Here is a 12,455-nt window from a genome sequence, read left to right as displayed (position 1 = left end):
ACCATAGTTTGGCCCCACAAGCCAAAATTCCTAGCTCTGTCATTGGGTATCTAGGCGAATTTGATTTGGTGCTTTAGGGGGCCTTGCCTGCTACTCTTTTTTTTTTTTTTAAAAAGAGATTTTGTTCTGGACTTCTGGGTTTTAGTTTTAGAGTACCTAAAACGACGTGACTTTAGTCATTTATTATGGCTGCTAGGGTTTTTTTTTTTTTTTTAACAGACTTTTTTTTTTTCCTTTTTAACCAAACAAAAAATATTTATAATTATTTTACATCTTATGTACTAAATACTTATTTTGGAAAACTTAAATATTTTCTATCTTCTCACTTTTAATTTTATGTATCTTCTCAACATTTTGTATCCTTTCACTTTTTTATATTCTTAACTAAATAAATTCTATTTTTTTAATAATAATAAATCGATAGTTAGAATGAGATAAAGTTTGAATTCTAACAGGTTAAAAATACTAAAAAAAAGAATACCAATTAATTTATAAGACTATGAGAAATAGTGTAGCAAATTATTGATATGTTGGCAGCAACACCACTCCATAACTACATATCTATTTCTTAGTCAAAACTCAAAAGCCAAAAAAGGATCTCTCCCTACAGTATTTTTTTTTTCATTTTTATTCTTAGTAAAAATGAGATTACAGAATGAAATTCGGTGCAATAGTCAATGGCTATGTAATATCACTTTAAAGGGTTAAGATTAAAACTTGAAAGTTCACTTTAAATTAAAAAAAAAAAAACTTTTATTAAATTTTAAATTTTTATCTTTCTACTTTTTTTTACCTTAAATCTTTTACTTTTCACACTAAAATGGTAATTTTAGTTGCAATTATTGCATAATGCTAACTATTGAACCATCCAAATCCCAAAATGCCTAGAGGCCCAAACCATTTCTAATTTGACAATAGAAGACCCTTTAGATATAGTAGAGATGGGACACAACGCAGCCCAACAAGTCACATTATGGGCCAAAAAAATTATCTTGCCAAGTGACAAAACATGAAACCCATACAAAACAAGAAGAGTCCAGCAAAAATCTAGCTTTTAAAGTAACATGGATGATTCTTTTGCCACCAACAAAATAGTGTGTGCTTCATCCTTGTTTGCCAATCCTCTAACATGAGAGCTAGTCCAATAATGGCAAATGGGCATTTGAAAATGAGATGCTCTAGGGTCTCTAGCTCTATCTTTTATTGTGGACAAACGTCATCGTTTACCTAAAACCTGATAGAAGAAAATGTATCTCATGTGTCTGGTGCATACAAATTTTTTGCCTTGGTAGAAATGGTGGCTTTAGTCGAGAGAATTGCTAGAATTTGCTTAGTATTACACAATTAGACTATGACTCCTAAATCTAAATTCAAGCATCCCAATTAATGTTCATTATTGCTTCAAATATTTACGATTAGTAAAAGACAATGTTACCAAAGGAACAATAACAACTTCTCCAATTGCTACATAGTAATGACACGAGATGTGTGCATCAAATATGCCCTTACATAAAGATAATACAAATAGTCTACATGTCTCTCATTTTTAATCTTCTTATTACCACCAAAGCCTTTCTCAAAGCAAGGAAATGTCAAGCTTTCCTCACACGGAGAGTAACTCCATGTTCAGGTACAAAACTTGGATAGAATGAAAGATAAAATCACCTTCAGTCCTGTCATGGCAAAGCAAGGACAGACCCAAAATTTTAAGTTAACGGGGGCCGGAGTATAAAGAAAAAAAAAAAAAAAACTTTGAATAGACATCTATATAGTATTAAAAAATTATAAATACACAAAATCATTGTTTCTAAATACATTAAGATGCAATCATCTACCGACAAAGACAAAAACAAAAACAAATTTTTTTTTTTAATAATAGCTAGGTTTTTTTTTCATGTTTTTTTTTTTTTGGGGTTGAAATTAGAGCATTCACAATGGTGGTGCTAAAAATTTTAGCTTTTAACACCTCAAAAAGCTATTTTATCTATTTTACCACCCCACTTTACAATGTATCAAATATCAAATGTTCTATTTCATTTATCACTTCATTTAAAATAATATAAACAACTCATTAAAATAATTTAAGTTTTTTAATTGAAAGAAGAGATTAATCTTAATAAAATATTGTATTTTATTTTTAACAACTTACTATAGTCAACTGGTATTTATACCAATTTACTATAGTTGCAAAAAATTTAGTTTTACCTCTTCCAAAAACACATGTTTTTTTAGTTCTTTAGTGGTAAAATAGTTTTTTTTGGCTAAAATACAATCTTCATTGTGAATATATATATATATATATATATTTTTTTTTTTTTGTTAAGTATTTTTGAGTTGGATAATTGCTATTTGGGTTAGTCTAGTTAGGCTGATTAAAGAGAAAAGACCGAAGGTTTTGAAAGAAGCTAATTACAAAAATGAAATATATGATAACTATAAAAATAAAAATAAAAATAAAAATTTGGACCGGGCCTAGCCCCACCTGGGTCTGTCCCTGACTCCCTGTGGCAAAGTGTTGGCCAGCACAGACACGAGACCCTACTCCAAATGCCATATAAGCCTAGGGAGCCTTGCAAGCCACAACAATTCCATGAGCAAATCTTTCCGGATTGAATTTGTGTGCATCAGGTCCCCACAAATCATAGTGCTGTTATAATATTGGGATTGGAATCTGCACGTTTATACCTTTTGAGATCTTAATGTCTTTGAATGTGATGTCTTTTAGGGCCTCTCTAATCACCAAAACCGCAGGTTGGTAAAGATACAATGTCTCTTGGATCACCATTCTCATTTCTCAAATGCCATCAAATACAAGATTAGCGAACCCATGTTAATGTATGGGTATATCAACTCTCATGTATGAAATTTCATCAATGTTGAGTACATGGTTCAAAATTTGTGAAGCATTGCTATTAACCTCTCCTTGTAATATTTGGTAATTGATGTGTTTAGTTCTTTATGTGTGAAATTAAATGAAAAAATGTTTGGAACCTCAATGGCATTATTATGGGTAGAATATTCAATCATGTTACTAACTGGCCACTAGAAGTCACTTTTCCAATGATACCTCAATGGGGCATGAAAATTCATTCTTGGTTTCAGGCACCACCTTAAATTCTAAGGAAATCTTGCATTTATATCAACAGAAGCATCATATATAATATTCCTACATGCATTTTTTTTTCTCGCCTGTTTGCTAGGATATACTAAATTGACATGCATCTATATGTAGTGGGAGTTTTTTCTTAGATGATCATTTGATAAAATCAAATTGAGACATAGCTAAAACTATGATACTGTAACTAGAAATATAAATTTTAAAGCAAAATACATCCTGTTTTCATGTTCCAAAGCATGTTGGCATCAGGTAGACTATCCCCACATATTTCAGGCACCTCAGCACGACCATAAGCTTGCCATACAGGATGTGCAGCCAATAACATCAAACTCCGTGACGCTGTGATGGCAGTGGTCTCATGGCCAGAAAAGTATGTGTTTTTGCAGTTATATATTCAGCAATGTATATATTCTTGCAATTATCCACGACGAACTTGTCACAGGAGATATCTGAGTCTGAGCATAGACTATTGTATTCACCAGAGTTTTTGGCTCCTTCTAGTAACATTTGTAGAAATCCTTCTCATAACTTGTCTCCATCCGTTGTTTTACTACCTTTACAATCATGGAGTCAATCTCTTTCTCTAATTTCCATATCTGTCTATTTGTTTTGCTTGGCAAAAATCTAATTTTGTGCAACATCAAATTTATAATGATAGGATCCAAGTTAGGGAAAGCTCACAAATAATTTATACCCCAAATATATTAAAGAAAAAATATTAGATAATAAACAATGAGAAGTGGTCATAACTCATAACAAAAAACATTTTCAAAATGTGTATAATATATTTTAGAACTCATATAGCACATAAAAGATTTTGTTTTATGTGAAGAGTTTCATGTCATTATTGTACCTAAGCCCGGGAATTCCAAGAGGTCTCTTCGACATGATTTTTTCAAGAGTTCTGAGATTCAAGAATATTTCTTCCTCTTGAGTATAATTGCTTCCAAAGCAAGCTCTTGAGATTATATCTGCAGACAAGCTCCTCAAATCCTTGTCAATTTCAATGACTGCGATTCCCCCCTCCTTTCAATTCTACTCTCCCACGATCTTAGCATTGAGGTTGTGCATTCAACCATTAGATTTTTCATACCCTTTAAGAATTGAAATTAAAAAAGTAAATAAATAAGGTTATTCTTCTGGGTCAAAGGCAAACAGTTTTTGTGAATAAAAAGTTCTCTAAATCTTAATTTGAAATTTTCTTGACCTATAGTCTAATTGGAAGTTTACAAATAACAATATATCATGTATATTTAATAGATTGATGATGTCTATGCATTTTAATAGTAAATTGTGATTCATATTTACTGGTTTCACTATTGTCTATGTCAATTTAAAAAAGAATATACTCAATTTCATGATTTTTACTTAGATCCAATATGACCAAATTCTAATCTTGCAAGAATCCAAAGATGTCTTAGAAGGGTTAGATACTCTAGGATGTACAACACGAACATAATATATGTTTAAATATAATCACATGTCAGTCTCATATCTTGTCCAATACACTAGACAGAAGCCTTGCCCAAAAATCAAAACATAGTAGTGAAGTATTTATATATTGCAAGTAAAATATGAGGTAAAAAAACATATTTGTATTAGTAAACGGTATCCAATTATCAATGTAGAATTCAGGAGCAATAATCTTTCTTTGATGATCCAAATGCCCTGGCCCACCAGGGCCCCTCTGTCCTTGACTGGATAAGGAGGCTTTCCTAAGCTCAGAGAAGTGCAGAGGCTAATTTCCTTCACTATCTCTGTATCAGTCAAGCACAATAGCTTTATGCTTCCAGATGAAAATAGGAACATTGGTCCTGCCACCATTTCATATTAGATAACTCGATGAGCTTTGGTTGAAATTTTTGAGCAAAAGAAATAAAGATCTATTGAGGAAAGCCCATAATGTTATCTGGACTGTTTCTTAAAGCAGTAAAAGCCCAAATGCCTAACCTAATATGAATCAAATTCGAAGTGTCTCTGTTGTTTTTCTGAAATAAATAAATAATTAAATTTTAAACTACACATTTTAAGGGTTTAATAAATCTTGTAATTTTAAAAGTAATAAATTAAAATTTCAGGTTTCAAAATGCAACAAATTAAATTATAAACCTATATTAAACTATTTAGATTTAGATTTTTTTTTTTTTTTTTTTTTTTTTTTTTTTTTTGTTTATAAACCTTCGTGTGTAATTCATTTTTTTGTGTGAAACAACTTAAAAATATTAAAACTTAAGTTACCACATGTATATGTGGTAGCTATAAAACATGTCAGTGATATAAAAAATAGAAAGGTTTAAATATAAAGCATTTTTTTCTCAATATTTTATATAACTTTTCGCATAAGATTAATATTGTTAGCATCCTTTAAAGATGATACATAATAAAACTTGGACGATGCTTAATGTCAACACTATCTTTATAAGCCACGCCTCCAAGCCTAAGCCGCTTTGTTTGTTTTTTTTTGTTTTTGTTTTTGTTTATGTTTTTTTTTTTTTTTTTTTTTTTTTTTTTTTTTCAGTTTGGCTCAGGCATTTTGTCGAACACTTTGAGGGTGAAGGGTTGGCCTCTCTTCTCTTCTCATGCATGAAGAACTAACAAAGCCTATTGGTTTCCATTATATAATTCAAGCATTCCACAATAAAAAAACATATCTTGTAAAGGGATAAAAATTACAAAATAGAGAGTCTTTGTTTGTAGACTTCTCAACCTAGTCTAAAACAAAGACATCAAAAATAGATATCATAGAACATACAGGTGTTGCAAACAAATAGACAGCCAAACTAATTCTCTACGTGCATAATTATGTTGCCTAACCAGATTTTAACTTGAGCATTTAGTCAAACACATATACTAATATCTGTGTGCATAAGTAGCTACTTCCCCAAAGGGGATGGTAAAGTTGATCAAAATATCAATTACGAGTTTGAACTTTGAAGATAACATGTAGGTATTTATATAATCTAATACACAATGATTATTTTCAGGGAAAAAAAATATAGGTTTCAAGAGTCTGTTCTTCCCAAATGAAGGCCTACACACTAATTCAAATTCCTAAATAAAAACCAATCTAACCACAATACTAAAGAGTCCAAATTTATAAAAGTGGAATAAAAAACCTTATTGGTGGTCTGATGGTGGTTGCGGCCCTCAAATTTTTATCAATATGTTTATTTTTCTCTCTACTTATAGTTTTGCTGGTACCAAAGATAATAATAGTGATAAAGAAGGGACAAAGAGAGCTGAAGAGGTGAAGGGGTTTAACCCACCAAATTGTTCAATATGTTTTTCAAGGGCAGAAACCATAATAAGTAAATAAAAACTAACAATAATAAAGGCAATGGCACAAACCATAACATTTAGGCTTTTGCGGTTCTGTCAATTTGATCCAACCCCTGCACCAGATCCAACAACCCATTCCACCAAATCATATAACACTGACAATTTCATTGCCTCTATAGTCTCAAATTCTGAGCAAAAATAAAACTGCATTTGATGAAGCTAAATCATAAACAATCAAATGCATATTATATAAAAACAATCAAATGAAAATAGGGTTTGAAAGAAAACTCTAAATTTTGTATTACCTTTCCCAACATTGCCCATTGCAAAGGACAAAAGCCTCTTTCTACATGCACATCTTGGCTTCGCTCTATGATTTAAAAAAGAGTTGGTCCAGAAAGAGAGAATTAGATAAAATTTGCTGCTTTCAAAGATTGAAACATTGTTCAATAACTTGAATCGAAACACTAAAACAGAACATTGCATTATAGATGATGGAAGATTAAATTAAAACATAGTTAACAATTATTGGATATGAAGGTGGTTATTGTATTAAATTAATGTATTAGGATTATTTTTTAAAAATAATCGATTAGAGTAAAATAACAATCAAAGAGAAAAAATATAACAACTTAAAATACAAAATTAAATCGCATCAACCAAAAGTAGAGTTCTAAAGAATGCAAAAAATTATCAACCTAAAGTAGAGATGCAAGAAAAATAAATAAAATCAACCAAAAAATTAAGAGAGAGAGAGAGAGAGAGAGAGAGAGAGAGAGAGCATTTTTTTGTGAGGGAAAGCTATACAAATAATGGAAGAGAGAATGACAAATTTATAGTAAAAGGGTTTACAAATTTATAGTAAAAGGGTGTGAATAAAAATAGACAAAATAAGGGAAGATGAAGAGTAATATTAAAGTAGAAGGTAGTGAGGAGATGTAAAGGTAAGGGAAGGAGAAAGGTTGGAGAAAGTGTAAATATTAAAAAAATGAGTAAATGTTAAAAAAATTATTAAAAATATTGGAAAAAAAATAGGATAATGACATGGACGATGATGTGGCTCAACTGAAGTGTAGCAACAATAAATGATACACTTTAACTTTTAAATATATATAGATTAGATGCTATAAGTAAACCGAAAATGGAGAGACCATTGATAATTGACTTATCTTTTTTTTTTTTTTTTTTTTTTTTTTTTTTTGTTTTTGTAATCCAGAAATGAAGTCACTCACTATGGTATTAACTACAGTAAAGTTAAGCTCTCACTTTACCAAATAGAAATAGGGAAAATTTAACATATGCTTTAAGAGTATTGGTTTAGAAATTATTTTTAAAAACATTTTCTGAGAAAAGAAAAAAGTAACTAACTTTTTTAACAACTTTTTATATTTTTCATGAAAGTGGTATAAATAATTTCCAAAAATGCATGTTACATTAACAAATATTCTAAAGATACCAGTTAACAGGACCCATAGAAATAAAAGAGGCTAATAAAACAGTCATGAATATTAAGAATAGCTAATAACAAATGACATGATTGAATGCGACATCATTTTTATTTTTATTTTAAGTCGATCTATTCAAGATTGTTTCTTGCAATAGACCCTAAATAGAGTATATAAGGGCTAACTCTAGGCTAAGGGTCTGTTTGGGATTCGCTTATTTTGTTGAAATTGAAAATTTTTTGCTAAAAATACTGTAGATAAAGGTAAAAATTAGCTGAAATAGTATAGTGAGACTTATGAATACATTGAATAGTACCAAAAAGTACAGTGAGACTCATAAATAGTACCAAAAATAAGCTAAATAGTAAAATAAGTTGACAAAATTAATCATGTCACATGGACACTAACCTTATACTAATATGGACCGATAATATACTTCGGCCTTTTGGGCTAAAGCATCTTTAACACGCCCACAATATTTATAAACAATGAGTTAGAAATGTAACGAGAAAAAAACACAAAAAATCAATTTGTAAACCAAAAAAAAAAAAAAAACATAAAATAAAGCAAATAACACAAACCATGACCTATCAATTTCATAATGTTTGATGTTAGAAGCAGAGTTGCACCTTGGTCAAAAGTAAAAAAACCACTGAACAAAATTGCGTTCTATGTAGTTTTTGGAGGTTAGTTATTTTGTTTTCTGCTGAAGATTTCTATGTAAGGCCTTGCTAGCTCTAGTGTTTGTTTTGCTATTTTTGTTCTTCCTTCCATAATTAAAATTATGTTATTCTTAAAAAAAAAAAAAAAAGTACCGTATTCCTTTCGCCACCGATCAAAATAAGGGAAATTTGTTGAAGGCCAATCATGAGCAATAGAAACAACGTTGTTGTGGTTTTCTTTTGGAGCAGCTTGCACCTTGAGCTTGATTCTCTTCATGTCAGGGATATTGCCTAAGAGAAATGAAGGGGAATGCCCGTTGATCCCTTGCTCTTGGAGCCTTGATCTTAGCTTTTTTGGCTTCACTAGCAAGGAGTCATAGAGATGTAAAAGTAGTACTACTAAACCACCCAAAAACACTGACAGAATGATCTTTGTCGCTAGCATTGGCTCTTCTTCCATTTCCTCTAATGGTTTAATAGTCCTTTTTCTTGCTCTTCTTCTTGTGTCTAATGTTTTAAGTATACATGGTACTCTTCTCTCTCTCTCTCTCTCTCTCTCTCTCTGTGTCTCTCTCTGTAAGGTTGAATTTAATCAACCATGTGTTGGCTTTATTCCGTGACATATTTGCTTGTAATACAAAACTTAGAAACCCTGTATTTAGGTGGGAATTATGTAAGGGTAGTGTGTGAGAGAGTGTGAAGAAATGCTCAAGACTGTGCAGTGAAGCAGGGACTCACGGCTGGATCTCGCGGGTGACTCGCGGTTGCAAGCCGCCAGAAGCAGTACACGCGCAGAGCATGCAGGGGAGCTGAACAGTCATGCCAGTTGGAGCACTACAAAACAAAAATCCAAACTGGCCACTCAGTTAACTCGCGGCTTGAACTCGCGACTCAGTCAAGTCGCGAGGTCAAGTTGCCAGCCAACCCTGTTTTAGAAAATTTGACTCTTTGCATTCCATTCTCACACCAGTATAAATACCCCTCATTCCCACAAAATATGTGTGGCTATTTAGAAAGAAAAACCCTAAGAGAGGTTTCTTCAAAACACCCACCCAATTAGAGAGAACTACTCATTCTTAGAGAGAAATCTTCGTAGTCTCTTCTCATTCCCTCTCTCATTGTCATACCTATTGAGAGGAGATTTCTATCCAAACACTACCCACATCCATTTAGAATGTTGAGTGTTTTTGGAGTTTTGGGAAGCATTGGAAGATGCCAAGGATGGCGGATGCTATGGATTATAGCGGAATCCGGTAAGCTAGAAAAGAAAAAGGTTCGGCGCAACCTCGTTGGAGCAAGAAGCTTGGAGGGCTTAGGTACATCGGGTAGATTAGGCTTGGAGAGTCTATTGCTGTTCATATATCCCAACTACATTTTCTAGTGGATTATTGACCGCTTGGAGGGCGGCAGAGAGGTTTTACGCTGAGGGTTTCGGTTTCCTCTTCGATAAAATATCGTGTGTTGTCCTTGTGTTTGCATCTCTCTTCCCTTTATCTTTGCCTTTTATTTTCTGCTGTGGATGTGATTTATAATTGGCTTAGATAGTTTTCCAATTCTATATTATAGTTTTTTTTCATTTTCCGCATACTAGTTGTTTGACATAAAGTTTGAATTGGTTAATTTGTAATTTGGGGGTCTAAACGTTCAAGGGTGTTTATACACATATTTGAACTTTCAATTGGTATCAGAGCGGGTACACTTGTTGTAGTTTAAATACCTAAGTGTGATCCTTGACCCCTTGTGTTTATTTGCCATGGATTGTGCTTTATATGCCTCTTTGCTTGATTTGGTTGGTGATGAATGTAACATGCCACGTGTTTGTGAAAATGCCTCTATGAGTGTTAATCCTCATAAGTGTGATGACATGTTATTTGAATCTATGGGTGTTGTTGACAAACTCTTGAAGAAAAATGCTAAGAAGTTTCAAAAGAATTTGAGCAAGTTATTTTGTGAAAAGGATGATTTGATTGCTAAGCTCAATGAATCCAACAAATTGGTTGAGAAATATAAAAAACTTGTTGAAATTTCTCTTGAAAAGCTGAAAGAGTTTGAATGTTTGAATACGGACTTGGATGCTAAATTTGTTTTGTCTAACAAACTTGTTGATGATCTTAAATGTGAAAATGAATCTCTTAAGATGCATGCTAAGTGTTTGATTGCTGAACCTATTATTAAAAATGATGAAAATATTTGTTGCAATCATGTTGTGGTACTCGATTTTGTGCCTAGTGTGTGTTCTACCTTAAAGGACAAATCGGTGTACATTCCTCCACATAAAAGAAATCAAAAGTTGGAGAGAAAAGTTGTTAAGTCAAAGCCTTCATTTAGGTCTCAACTTAAGGTTTTGAATGGATCTAAATTTGTTCCAACTTGCCACCATTGCGGTGTGATTGGTCATATAAGACCTCAATGTCACAAGTTGAAGAGGGAACAAAACCATGTTGCTAGATCCCTTCTCAAAAAGCCTAGTGGTCCTAAACACATTGTTTGTCACCATTGTGGTGCCTTTGGTCATCTAAGACCTCAATGCTCTAAGCTTGATGCTTTTAAAAGAATCAAAAGAAAAGAGAAACTTGAGCTTCATGGAAGTTGTGCTAAAAAGAGTAAACCGGTTTTGAGTGAAAATAGCATGTTGTTAAAGAAAATGTTTAATGCTCTTAACTCCTTGACTATGTGCATCTCCGGTTCTCATTCTTCCAACCCTCGTCTCGCTTCTCTTGAGACACTCATTCCAAACAATCGTTCCGTTTGGATGAGGAAGGGTTCATATGGTTGAGCTTGTGCTCTTTTTGGTCCTTGATCTAATTCTTTCGATCTTTGTAGGACCCTTCTTGCATTAAATGTCATAACTTCATGCATTTTGTGCATCTTGTATTTATTTGTATGCATTGTTTCGTTTTTGATCTTACTTTTATGTTTCTGTTTTGAGTGAGTAAAAATCCAAAACCAAATAAAAAGTGAAAAATTCAAAAAGTTTGATCGTATTTGTTTGAGCACATATCACATGTGAGTTTGGCCTTGTACCTTTGTTCAAATGGCTTTGTGCATTTACGAGTTTAGCTTGTTATTTTTGCACTTATATCTTTGTGGGAAAAATCTTGACATCTTTGTGCGATTGTTGTAAATCGATATTCAATTTTGTCATGAATGATTAGTCAATAGTCATGTTGGTTTTGATACATGCGTAGACTTGTACTTATATCTCTTCACACTCTTTTATTTTTATTGCTTAAGGAGCTCAATAAATGTAAATCTCAAAATGAAAAGAGATAATGAGTTGCAAAAGCCGTCGCACATACTAGTATTCGACTAGGAAAAAAGGAAAGCGACTTATATGAAAATGTATGATGCCCAAAAAGCCAAAGGCTTGTTCATCAACTTGAAATATCATAAATTTCAGGCATCGATCTCAAAATGATCAAATGTTATGAATTGTAAAGAAGCCAAATGAAAAGCTTCATCGTATGTAATCATTTTCTTATAGGAGGTCATATATATTCATTTCTATAATTGAGATAGACCACTTGACTTAGTACTAGTTATGTATGACTTGATTGAATTGATCATTGAAGCTTCACTCTAGACTAAGGACTATTCCACATTTGATACACACACACAACACACATGCCTAATATTCAATGAATGTCTTATTCATTTGTTAGATTGTACTTGTCCAAATGTGATGCGTGTGTGCTCAATCTTATATGGATTAATCCAAAAAGATTTTTGATCATTTTATATGTTTTTGGAAGTGATTTTTATCACTCTTTATGTTCTTGTTTAGTGCTTACTTTGTTTTTCAATGTTTAAACATGTTCTGTTTTGAAAAACAAATGTCAGAATTTTTGGCTACTTGCGTGAGCTGCCAGCAAGCTGCCAGTTTTGGCCACTCATTTTGGCGACTTGCAAGCTGCGAGTTTAAGCTGTGAGTTCATACAGAGGGGTTTCGCG

At 32.4% G+C, this 12,455-nt stretch overlaps 1 pseudogene; it reads right to left on the bottom strand.

Annotated features, from left to right (window-relative positions):
• Positions 1-1,626: 1,626 nt before the first annotated feature.
• On the bottom strand, positions 1,627-8,964 carry LOC115984961 (annotated as a pseudogene).
• Positions 8,965-12,455: the final 3,491 nt, after the last annotated feature.

The sequence above is a fragment of the Quercus lobata genome, chromosome 4, assembly GCF_001633185.2.
Source record: "Quercus lobata isolate SW786 chromosome 4, ValleyOak3.0 Primary Assembly, whole genome shotgun sequence".
NCBI lineage: Eukaryota > Viridiplantae > Streptophyta > Magnoliopsida > Fagales > Fagaceae > Quercus > Quercus lobata.
Note: the sequence above shows the minus strand (reverse complement) of the source record. Positions and strands in the feature narration are given on the sequence as shown.